The sequence below is a fragment of the Marmota marmota genome, unplaced genomic scaffold (genome assembly GCF_001458135.2).
Source record: "Marmota marmota marmota unplaced genomic scaffold, marMar, whole genome shotgun sequence".
In the NCBI taxonomy this organism is placed as follows: domain Eukaryota; kingdom Metazoa; phylum Chordata; class Mammalia; order Rodentia; family Sciuridae; genus Marmota; species Marmota marmota.
The window spans coordinates 15,172,854-15,184,457 of record NW_026000174.1 but is presented as its reverse complement, the minus strand read 5'-3'; the positions used below and the strand labels follow the sequence as shown (position 1 = coordinate 15,184,457).

General features: G+C 40.5%; 1 pseudogene; it reads left to right on the top strand.

Annotated features, from left to right (window-relative positions):
* The first annotated feature begins 577 nt into the window (after positions 1 to 577).
* Positions 578 to 676, top strand: LOC125612228 (annotated as a pseudogene).
* The last annotated feature ends 10,928 nt before the right edge of the window (positions 677 to 11,604 follow it).

Below are 11,604 nucleotides of genomic sequence, written 5' to 3'. Positions count from 1 at the left end.
CTGTTATACTTTTCACAAAATCACCTCCAGGGGTATGTTCTTTGCCAGAATGTCAAAAGTGGGAATGGATAGGACAGGACACAGCCTGCTCTCAACGTGGGCCTGTGACATAGGTTGTGGCCTCTTCCAGGAGAAGTCACAAACTCACAATAAACAAGGGACAGGGAATGACTGATTTTCATTGTGAATGACAGCTCCACCTCAAAATTGGGAGGGCTGCCTCTTTGGAGCACTTCCCTGGAGTTTCCACATATCTAGCTATATGTATGTATTAGTAAGCTCCAAGGGTTGACAAATAGATTTATGGTTCTATGCAGCTGTTCTTACTGCGTATATGATGCTGACAGCTTAAATGGATTCTGAAAGACTTTTTAAAAAAGAGTCTGCCTTGGTTATGATAGAAAATGACTGAAACTATTTAACTGTAGAACTCTGTGAACTATTATAATGCGAATATTTTTAAACTTAGGGGCAATGGAAAAATAAAAGTTGGCTGTACTAAAAATGTATACTTGTTTCTAAGAAGGCAACCAGGAAAATAACAAGTATAATTCTTCAATCCAGAAACTGCCATATTGTGATTGCTTCAGCAGCACATATATTAAAAATTGGAATGATACAGAGAGGATAGCATGGCCCCTGCACAAGGATGACATATGAAGCAGTCCATATTAAAAGAAAAAAAAAAGAAGCTGCTATATTAATCTAGGGAAATAATATTCTCATAAATTCTTAGGTAGAATTATCATCAGAAAATCATGTCAAACTGTTCTTTTTCATTTAGAGAAACTACCCTTGAGGAAGAAACTGGAGAAATGGGATTCATTCTCTATAACATTCTCTCTTTAAAAACTAGGTAGCGGGCTGGGGATAGAGCTCAGTTGGTAGAGTGTTTGCCTTGCATAAACAAGGCCCTAGGTTTAATCACCAGCACCACAAAAAAAAAAAAAAAAAAAAAAAAAANGCAGCGGTAGAGTGCTCGCCTCGCACATGTGAGACCCTGGGTTCGATCCTCAGCACCACATAAGAATAAATAAGTAAAATAAAGGTTAAAAAAAACAGGTAGTGAATTTTATATCACAAGTTCAAACTTGGTCAAGTTATTGGACTCCCATGTATGAAAATTTTTACTAAGTAAATTTATATGAGTGCCTATTTTGGGTGAAATGAAAATAAAACAAAAAACAAAAAACAAACTTTACCTAATTTATGCCCCTTTCTCAAACCTACAATAATAATAAGGAAAGTAACTTTTTCTTTTATCTTTGATGGAACACTCATGGGGGTCCTTTGGTGTGTTGTCTGTCTCATTACAAAGGGTCAATAAACCTGACTTAATCAAATTGTGAGGTTTGTCCCTCGTGGGTGGGACACTATAAAATATTGGTGTCCTCTAGTCTCTGTCACAGCCCTCTCTTCTTCTGCAGGCTTTCTTTAGATGATCTAATTCACTTCCATCCAAACCCCCAGCTCATGCTTTTCTCCTTTCATGAAGACAATTCCCTCTGGTTGACCCACAAGTTACTTAAGCTCAATATGTTCAAATCTGAATTATCTTTTTTTTTTTTTTTGGCTCTTTTCTTTGGTTGGAGGCAACAACAACTCATTGATGTGTTCCAAGTAAGAACTAGACACTGACCACTTCTGGCTAGAGAATGGGTGGGAGACAATCCTCACTAGGCCAGGTACCTCCTCACCCATTGTACTCAAATTATTTCATCAGAATCAGCAATTTTTCACCTAATCAATGTCCTAAAACCTTAGAAAGTTGGGAAGATTGGGGTTAGGGGAAAGTAGAAGTTGGGCCTGATTTGCTCTACCCTATGGTTCCATCCTTTCAACAAGGAATTGGATCTTATAGTGGAGGTTCCACCTCTTTCCCCCTCCTCTTGAGGCCCATCCAGTTGGTTTCCTCACTAGGTCCATTAATTTCCCAGTTCCTTTTGATGCCTTGAAAATCTCACAGCCATCCGAACTTGCTAAGCCTGACAGTTTTTTCTAGGGAACCTACTCAGATCTCTGCAGAGGAGTAGGGCAGGGTGTGGGCTATCTGCTGCTGGGAAGGAGGCTGAGTACTGTGGAAGGAAGTTTCCCTCTTGCTGTCCTTGGTTTTCTAACACTCGTTTGTTTGTTTGTTTTTTTTGTTTGTTTGTTTTGTTTTTTCCTTTTCTGTGGCTGGTGCTGGGGATGGAATCCAAGATCTTGTGCATGCTAGGCAAGCTCTCTACTACTGAGCTGCATCCCCAGTCCTAACACTTCTTGAAACTAAACGTACTTCTACAACTTGAGGGTTTAACTTCCTTGTGAAGGACCCTCTTGCCACTTCATCTGCTCCACATCCCATCTTCTAAATAAATTCGTGTTCCTCTTGTTCACAACACTTAGATGGGGCTTCTTTTAGAATAATATGGGGTCATTCTCCCCTTTGTTGCCTATTTCAAAGCATTTTTCACATTAGCCAAAATTGAATGAAGCTGAAATCACAGGTTTCTCCTCTTGGTGGGAGGAGAAACATAGCTTCAGTTTACCTTTAAAGTAATAGTCAGTGGTGAATGTGTGTGGAGCTCAGGCATAGGAGCTTTTGTAGGGTGGGACTGTTGACTTCCCCTTAAATTTCATATGCTAGAACTAATACCAATGACAGTATTAAGAGGGTGAGCCTTTGGGAAGTGATTAAGTCATGAAGGCTCTGACCCCATGAATGGGTTTAGTGCCCTTAAAAAGGGGGCTTCAGGAGCTCCCTGACCTCTCCCACAGGCTGAGGCAGGAGGCTCACAACAGGTACAAAGCCCCAGCCTCAGCAACTTAGTGAGACCCTGTGTCACCAAGAAAAAAAAAAAGGAACTGGAGATGGGGCTCAGTGTAAAGCATCCTTGGGTTCAATCCCTGGTACCAAAATAAATAAATAAAAGTATTTTATTATAGTAGACTAAGACAGAATAGATGAAGACAGCTATAGATGAACTCACTTTTCCCAACCCCTAGATGTTTTTAACTATTTCACACTTTTAAGCTATTTCATTTTTAATTCTACATTAATTAGTTATAATATTTGGTGGGCAATTAATTAACAACATAAACTGTTAATTTGCCTTAAGATTGTTACCAAAATTTTTTTAGTGTTATTTTAGTTGTTGATAGACCCTTATTTATTTATACGCAGTGCTGAGAATCAAACCCAGTGACTCACACATGCCAGGCAAGTGTACTACCACTGAGTCACAGCCCCTGCCCAAGATTGTTACCAATTTTTTTACAGAAATTTAAATTTGTCTGATAAAACTTCATATAAACACATTCAGATGTCATTAAGACTGAGAAGCCAAAGCTAGGAAAATAAAAAAGCAGCTACAATGCTATTTGTGTTCTCATGTACCGAGAATAAAGCCAACCCAATCCCAAAGGTATTATTTGTGAAAACTACTTGCAAACAGCAGTCTAAACCTTTGATGTTATCATTTAGAAACATAACATAAATATCAAGCAAAAAATAAACTTGCTGGGTTTTAAGCAGTATTATGAAGTATCTCAGACATATATTTCCAGTGTCGGGACACCCAGATCTAGCTCCTTTGGATTGTGCTGATTTCCTTATTTTTTTTTAATATTTATTTTTTAGTTATAGTTGGGCACAATTCTTTTGTTTTGTTTATTTATTTATTTTTTAATGTGGTGCTGAGGAACCAAAGCCTCACACAGTGGTAGTCAAGCGCTGAGCCACAACCCAAGCTCCTGGATTCCTTTTTATGGATGTATTGTGATAAAGTAACCATTCATCCTGTCCAGCCCTAGATTGCAACTTCTGGATCCAAGGGTGTGTGTATTTATCAGATGTGGCCAAATTGCCCTCCCAAGAGAGCAAATAAACCAGGTTATACTCGACCAGCTACAAATGGTGGACTCCATTTCCCATACCTGCATCAACTAATTTTAAGAAAAACAAAATTATTGGGCTGAGGTTGTAGCTCATTGGTAGAGTGCTTCCTCAGCACCACACAAAAATAAATAAAATAGCGGCTGAGGAGATAGCTTAGTTGGTAGAGTGCCTTGCATGCACAAGGCCCTGGATTCAATCCCCAGTGCCACAAAAAATGAAATATAAGGTATTGTGTTCATCTGCAACTAAAAAAAAAATTTTTAAAGAAAAAGAAAGAAAATTCTTCATTTGCCAATCTGAAGAATAAAAGATGACTTTTTCTGCCCGCATCCTGCATGAGGAGGGAGTGCGTAACTGTCAGATGTGTGGGCCGGCTGGGAAATAAAAGCTATGAAAGTAATATTAAGAGATTAGGGGCTTAGATATTGGCTCATCGATAGAGCGTTCGCCTAGAACGTTTGAGGCCCTGGGTTCGATCCTCAGCAATAAAGGTACTGTGTCCAACTACAACTTAAAAAATAAATATTACAAAAAAAAAGAGAAATTAAAGACAAAGACAAGAATTATCTATTAAAAAGCAAGGGCTGAACAGGTGGATAGCCCTGATGGGTCTGATCCTAACAAAGAGAAAAACCTGCACTTGCTTTATTTATAGTGGTACAGACCAAGGGGGATAGTAAGGAGCTTCTTCAGGAAAAACAGGATAAGAATGTGGGGGAAAAACAGTTTTTTTGGTGCTTGTCAGGTTCTGCCCATCTCCCAACTGACTGCCTTGTTTGAACCTGGGGCTTTGAGCTGAGGTATGGAGCCAGGATGATCTGGGCTTTCGCCATCCTGGGAATTTCACCCAGGAGTTCCCAGAAAAAGCAGCTTCCCTGTCTTAATGGCTCAATCAAAATCCATAGCTGATACAAGGCTCCCAAAGCCTTTCATTTGAATTTTAAGCTACACTTTACTAGTTATGTGCAATTTTATTTTCCGTGGATGACTTGTTTTTCTTCTGACAAAAATCACTGTTTCTCCCCCACACACACACCAGTTCTGGAGAACAAATCAAGGTTCACTGAACTACATCCTAGTCCTTTTTGGCTTTTATTTTGAGTTTCCCAAAGTGGCCTTGAATTTGCTTTCCTCCTTCCTCAGCTTCCAAATAGTTGAGTACAGATTAATGCCATTGTATCTGCTCCACTGCTCATTTTTATAGTGGGTTTCTGTTTAGTTGATTTACAAAGGTTATTTATATGTTCTGGATTTTATTACTTTTATATGTATGCTGTAAGTAGTTTCCTCTCCATTTTTTTTTTTTTGTCCTTGCTTGCTTTTTTTGCAGTGCTCAGGACCCAACCCAGAGCCTCACACATGCTGCAAGTACTCACTGAGTTGCACTCTAGTCCTCTCTCCACCTATTGCCTCCTTTTTTAAAAAATATTTATTTATTTTTAGTTGTAGTTGTCAATACCTTTATTTTTTTATTTTATTTTATTTTTTATGTGGTGCTGAGGATCGAACCCAGCGCCCTGCACGCGCGCTACTGCTTGAGCCACATCCCTAGCCCTATTGCCTCTTTTTTGACTTAGTTGATTGTGCATTTCTTTATTTTCTTTTCTTTTGAGACTGGGGATTGAACTCAGGGGCACTTGACCACTGATCCACATCCCCATCCCTATTTTGTATTTTATTTAGAGACAGGGTCTCACTGTTGCTGAGGCTGGCTTTGAACTTGCGATCCTCCTGCCTCAGACTCCTGAGCTTCTAGGGTTACGGGCATGTACTATGGTGCCTGGCCTGCATTTCGTTTTTGAGTGAGCTGTTTTTGCTGTTGTTTTGTGGTACTCAAGATTGAACCCACTGAGCTAAGTTCCCAGCCCTTTTCATATTCTATTTTGTGACAGGGTCTTGCTAAGTTGCCCAGGCTGGCCTCAGACTTCTGATCCTCCTGCCTTAGCCTCCTCAGCCTCAGTTGCTGGGGTTACGGATGTGCACTATCTCACTGAGATGTTTTTTTGTTTTTGTTTTTTTCCTTGAGACGGGTTCTTGCTCTCTTGCCCAGGCTGGTCTCCAATGATACTACAGCCTGAGCCTACCAAGTAGTTGGGAGTATAGGTATGTGTTATCATACTGGCCCTGAGTGAGGATTTTTAAATTGTGGTAAAATATACGTAACATAAAATTGTCATTTTTAACTTTTTTTTAAATTTTAAATTCATTTATTTATTATAATTTGTTATACATGACAGCAGAATGCATTTAAATTCATAGTACACATATAAAGAACAATTTTTCATGTCTCTGGTTGTTCACAAAGGAGTCACACAATTTGTGTCTTCATACATGTACTTAGAGTAATAATGTCCAGCTCATTCCACCATCTTTCCTACCCCCATGCCTCCTCCCTTCCCCAAATTCCTGTTTGCCCTATCTAAAGTTCCTCCATTCCTCCCTTGATCCCCCACCCCACCCCCATTATGAATCAGCATCCACATATCAGAGAAAACATTTGGCTTTTGGTTCTTTGGGATTGGCTAACCTCAATTAGCATAATATTCTCCAACTCCATCCATTTACCGCAAATGCCATGATTTTATTCTCTTTTAATGATGAGTAATATTCCATTGTGTATATATACCACAGTTTCTTTATCCATTCATCTACTGAAGGGCATCTAGGTTGGTTCCACAGTTTAGCTATTGTGAATTGTGCTGCTAGGTCAAATGGTGGTTCCATTCAAAGTTTTCCAAGGAATCTCCATACTGCTTTCCAGATGGTTGCACCAATTAGCAGTCCCACCAGCAATGTATGAGTGTGCTTTTTTCCCCACACCCTCTTCAACACTTATTGTTGTCTGTATTCTTTTTCTTTTTATATTTTTATATATTTTTTTAAATACTTATTTTTCAGTTTTCGGTGGACACAACATCTTTATTTTATTTTTATGTGGTGCTGAGGATCGAACCCAGGGCCTCGCACGTGCTAGACTCTACCTCGCACTCTACCGCTAAGTCACAATCCCAGCCCTGTATTCTTTTTTTTTTTTTAATATTTATTTTTTAGTTGTAGTCAGACACAATGCCTTTCTTTTTATTTATTTATTTATATGTGGTGTTGAGGATTGAACCCAGGGCCTCACGCATGTGAGGCAAGTGCTCTACTGCTGAGCCACAACCCCAGCCCTGTTGTCTATATTCTTAATAGCTGCCATTCTGACTGGAGTGAGATGAAATCTTAGAGTAGTTTTGATTTGCATTTCTCTAATTGCTAGAGATGTTGAACATTTTTTTCATATATTTGTTGATTGATTGTATATCATCTTCTGAGAAGTATCTGTTCAGTTCCTTGGCCCATTTACTGATTGGGTTATTATTATTATTATTTTTGGTGTTAAGGTTTTTGAGTTCTTTATATAACCTAAAGATTAGAGCTTTATCTAGTGAGCATATGGTAAAAATTTGTTCCCATTCTGTAGGCTCTCTATTCACCTCACTGATTGTTTCTTTTGCTGAGAAGAAGCTTTCTAGTTGGAATCCATCCCATTTATTGACTCTTGATTTTATTTCTTGCACTATAGGAGTCTTATTAAGGAAGTTGGGGCCTAATCCCACATGATAGAGATTAGGGCCTACTTCTTCCTCTATTAGATGTAGGGCCTCAGGTTTAATTCCTAGGTCCTTGATCCACTTTGAGTTGAGTTTTGTGTATGGTGACAGATAGGGATTTAATTTCATTTTGTTGCATATGGATTTCCAGTTTTCCCAGCACCATTTGTTGAAGAGGTTATCCTTTCTCTAATATGTTTTTGGCACCTTTGTCTAGTATGAGATAACCGTATTTATGTGGGTTTGTCTCTGTGTCCTCTATTCTGCACCATTGGTATACCAGTCTATTTTGGTGCCAATACTATGCTGTTTTCATTTAAGGTTTATTAACCTTTTTTTTTTTTTTTTTTGTTACTGGGGAGGGAACCCAGGGGCACTTTACCAGAGAGCCACATGCTCAGCCCTTTTTATTTTTAAAATAGTTTTAAAGTTTTCTTTTTAATTTTTAAATTAGAACTTTATAGTTATACATAGTAATTAGGTTCATCCCAATGAACTCATGCATGGGATTCAATTTCAGTTCACCATCCCATCCTTTTCTCTCCCCTTTTTTTCTCCCATTCTCCTTCCCCTTCCTTGTTCCCCTTCCTCTACTCTGCTAAACTTCCTTTTGCTCATCTATTTATTTATGTTTGATTGGTTCTTTTTACTTATACATAAAGGTGAAGTTCCCTGTGGTATATTTATATGTACACAAAATTCATTCGGCATTGCCTCCCTTCTCCCATCCCTCCACTCTGCCTTTTGATCTAATACACTGCTGACTTTCCCTTTATCTTTATGATAGCCAATCCTTTCCTCCTCATTTCCTTTATTTTACTTTAGCTTCTTCATGAGAGAAAACATTTGACCTTTGAGTTTCTGAGTTTGGCCTATTTAATTTAGCATGATGTTTTCCATTTCCATCCATTTACCAGCAAATTTCATTCTTCTTTATCTCAGTCCTTTTTATTTGAGAAAGGGTCTCTTGCTTAATTGTTGAGTCTGGTCTCAAACTTGTGATCCTCCTGGCTCAGCCTCCTGAATCGCTTGGGATTACAGGCGTGGGATTCCATACTTGGCTCAAATCCTTGCTTTTGATTCTTGTGGATATATACCTAGGAGTGGAATTGCTGGATCATTTGATTCTTGTATGTTCACCCTTCTGAGAAACTTCCAAACTGTTTTCCACAGAAACGTATTACCATACATTTCTACCAGCAGTGCATGAGAGTTCCATTTTTCTCTACATACTTGCTAACACTTTTTTTCCTTTTTTCCCTTATTGTATCCATCCTAGTAGGTGTAAGGTGGCATCTTGTTGTATTTTATTTGCATCTCCCAAATGACTAGTGATGTCAACATGTGCTCACTGGCCATCTGCTTATGCTGTTTGGAAAAATATCTATTCAGATCTTTTCCTCATTTTTTTAAATTGGGTGTTGCTGTGCTGAGTTTTAGGAGTTCTTTATGTATTCCTGATAATAGCCCTTATCCGATTATATTTGCAAATATTTTCTCCTGTTCTGTAGGTTTTCTTTCCTTCTTTCTATTTTATTTAGCGTATTATTTTTTTATCTTTTAAAATTTTTTTTAGTTGTAATTGGATACAATGCCTTTATTTTATTTATTTTTATGTGCTGCTGAGGCTCAAACCCAGCACCTTGCACGTGCTAGATGAGCACTCTACCACTGAGCCACAACCCCAGCCCCTATTTTTTTTAATTTTAATTTTATTTTTTGCAGTGGTGGGGATTGAACCCTGGGCCTTGAGCATGCTAGGCAAGCACTCTACCACTGAGCCACAACCTCAGCTCTGTATTTTAAGTGAACTTTATAATACATTCTGTCATATTCTAAAGATGGAAAATATTTTCAGTAGAAGCCAATCACTTCTTTATTATATAATATTCAGAAATAACACAACTAGCCAGATGTGGTGGCTCTTGCCTATAATCCCAGTGATTTGGGAGACCAAGGTAGAAGAATTGCAAGTTCGAGGCCAGCCTCAGCAACTCAGCAAGGCCCTGACTCAAAAAAAAAAAAAAAAAAAAAATTTAAAAAGGGAATGTGACTCAGTGGTTAAGTACACTGGGTTCAATCCCTGGTACCAAAATAATAAAAAAAATAATAATAAAGACAGCTTGTTGCACCTCATAGTTGGGCTAATACACCCTCCAATGTGCATTTTCCAAGTGTCTGAGAGTTCGCTAGTCCTAAAATGAATTGGTCACTTTCACTAACTGACCTAGGCCTCCACAGGTACTGTGTCCTTTGACTGGGCATGCCTTTTGGTGATTGTTACTACCAACCTGCAACAGAAACAGTCATGTGAAATATTCAGGCCAGGCCTGGGCTGGTGGGAGGGATGCAGATACCTGGGACTCAGGCCTTATCCCAAGAGGAATTCCATAGACCACAGCATAGTTTTCCCTGGGGAGGTGATATATGAATAGATGTACTAACTTGAGAGGAAGTTGTTCCAAAGTTCAGGCACAGCATATACAAAGGCCACAAGGGCCCAAGGAGCCCAGTTTATTGTGATTTTAAAGCACTGTCCTGGATTATCACTAGCCTTTACTACTTTCCAAGTTCTGTGACCCATCCCCATTAGAATTTCAACAGACCTGTCACCTCCAAGGCCCAGAAAGCTACCTGACATTGCCTAATTTCTCTTTTGTTTCACTGAGAGGAGGACCTTCTGGGCCTTCCCCAGTATTCCCCAGGGTAAGGCTGGCCCAGTGAAGCGCTCTTTTGATTCCTCACCCAAGCCTGTGTTCTGAGAGCTCTGGATAGGCCAGAGACAATTTTATCACAGTTCCATGAAATCCATGATACACTGTCAAGTGTACCCACAAGAGATGTCTCTACTCCTCCAGAGGCTGCCCAAACAAGTTAACTCTTGGACCTGATTCAGGATACTGGGCTACTGGCCAGGTCAGCCACTTACTCCATAAAACCTCAGGCAAACAACAAACCTCTTGTTTCTTTGGATCAAGGGGGTTTCCGAGATGAAAACAGCTGCATCCCCTTTTAATTTAATTAACTAATTTATTTTAATTTTGTTTTGGGTACTGTAGATTGAACCCAGGGTGCTGAGCTACATCCCCAATCCTTTTGAGTCAGGGTCTCACTAAATTTGAGACAGGATCTTTTTTTTTTTTTTTTTTTTTTTTTTTTTTTATGGTGCAGAGGATTGAACCCAGGGTCTTATGCATGTGAGGCAAGCACTCTACCAACTGAAATATAGCCCTAGCCCCAGAGAGACAGGGTCTTGCTAAATTGCTGAGGCTGGCCTTGAACTTGGAATCCTCCTGCTTCAGCCTCCAGAATCACTGGGATTACAGTCGTGTGCCACCGCGCCCAGCTTGCATCCCTTTAATCTTAGGGACCTAAACTGTCTGTGACCAACCGGCCCCTAAACCTTGTTCCCCTCCATAGGCAGTTCTGACTCCTGACCTAGCAGCCCTCAACCCATGGGAATTTTTATGTCGTCAAACCTCTGAGCACTGCCCCCCCCGCCTCCGCCCCCGGCCGAGAATCCTTTTTTCTCTCCTCTGGCCAACTCTTATCGGTCATCTCACAAACCAAACTCAAAAGCCATCATCTCCGGAAAGAAGGATTTCTTCCCTTCTGTCTCTTCCTCCTCTGTGCTTCTGTCATGCTGTGGGTGCCCTGGGTCTGCTTACACCCAAGAGTCCGGGTGTAATCCAGCTAGGGAGAGTCTGGTCGCGAGGCGGCGTTCCTTCCAGGAACACTTGTCTGCCCCTGCAATGAGTTAGGGCATCTGTGACACCAGCCTGGGTCCCTACAGCCCGAAGCATCCTCGGGACGGAAGAAAATAAAAAGACTCTGGTTCTCTAAGCATCCTTCACTTTAGAGTTCAGTCCGGGCGCGTTTGCGTCAAGGAACGCTGGACTTGGCCTTGGAGGCCCCGCCTCCGGAGCGCGCCAACAGGCAAAGGGGTAGCTGACCCAGGGGCCTAGAGTCTGGTCCCAACTTATTACCCCTGACAGCAAGAGGAGCACCCTGTGAGGCAAAAATTTTCTGGTGGGGCCCCAGCGGCGCAGACATGCGGCAGCTTCCCCCGAGGGGTGCACTCAGCTCCTCCGCCCCCACCAAGCCCTTGGTACGGCCCGGGGATTCCCCGCCACC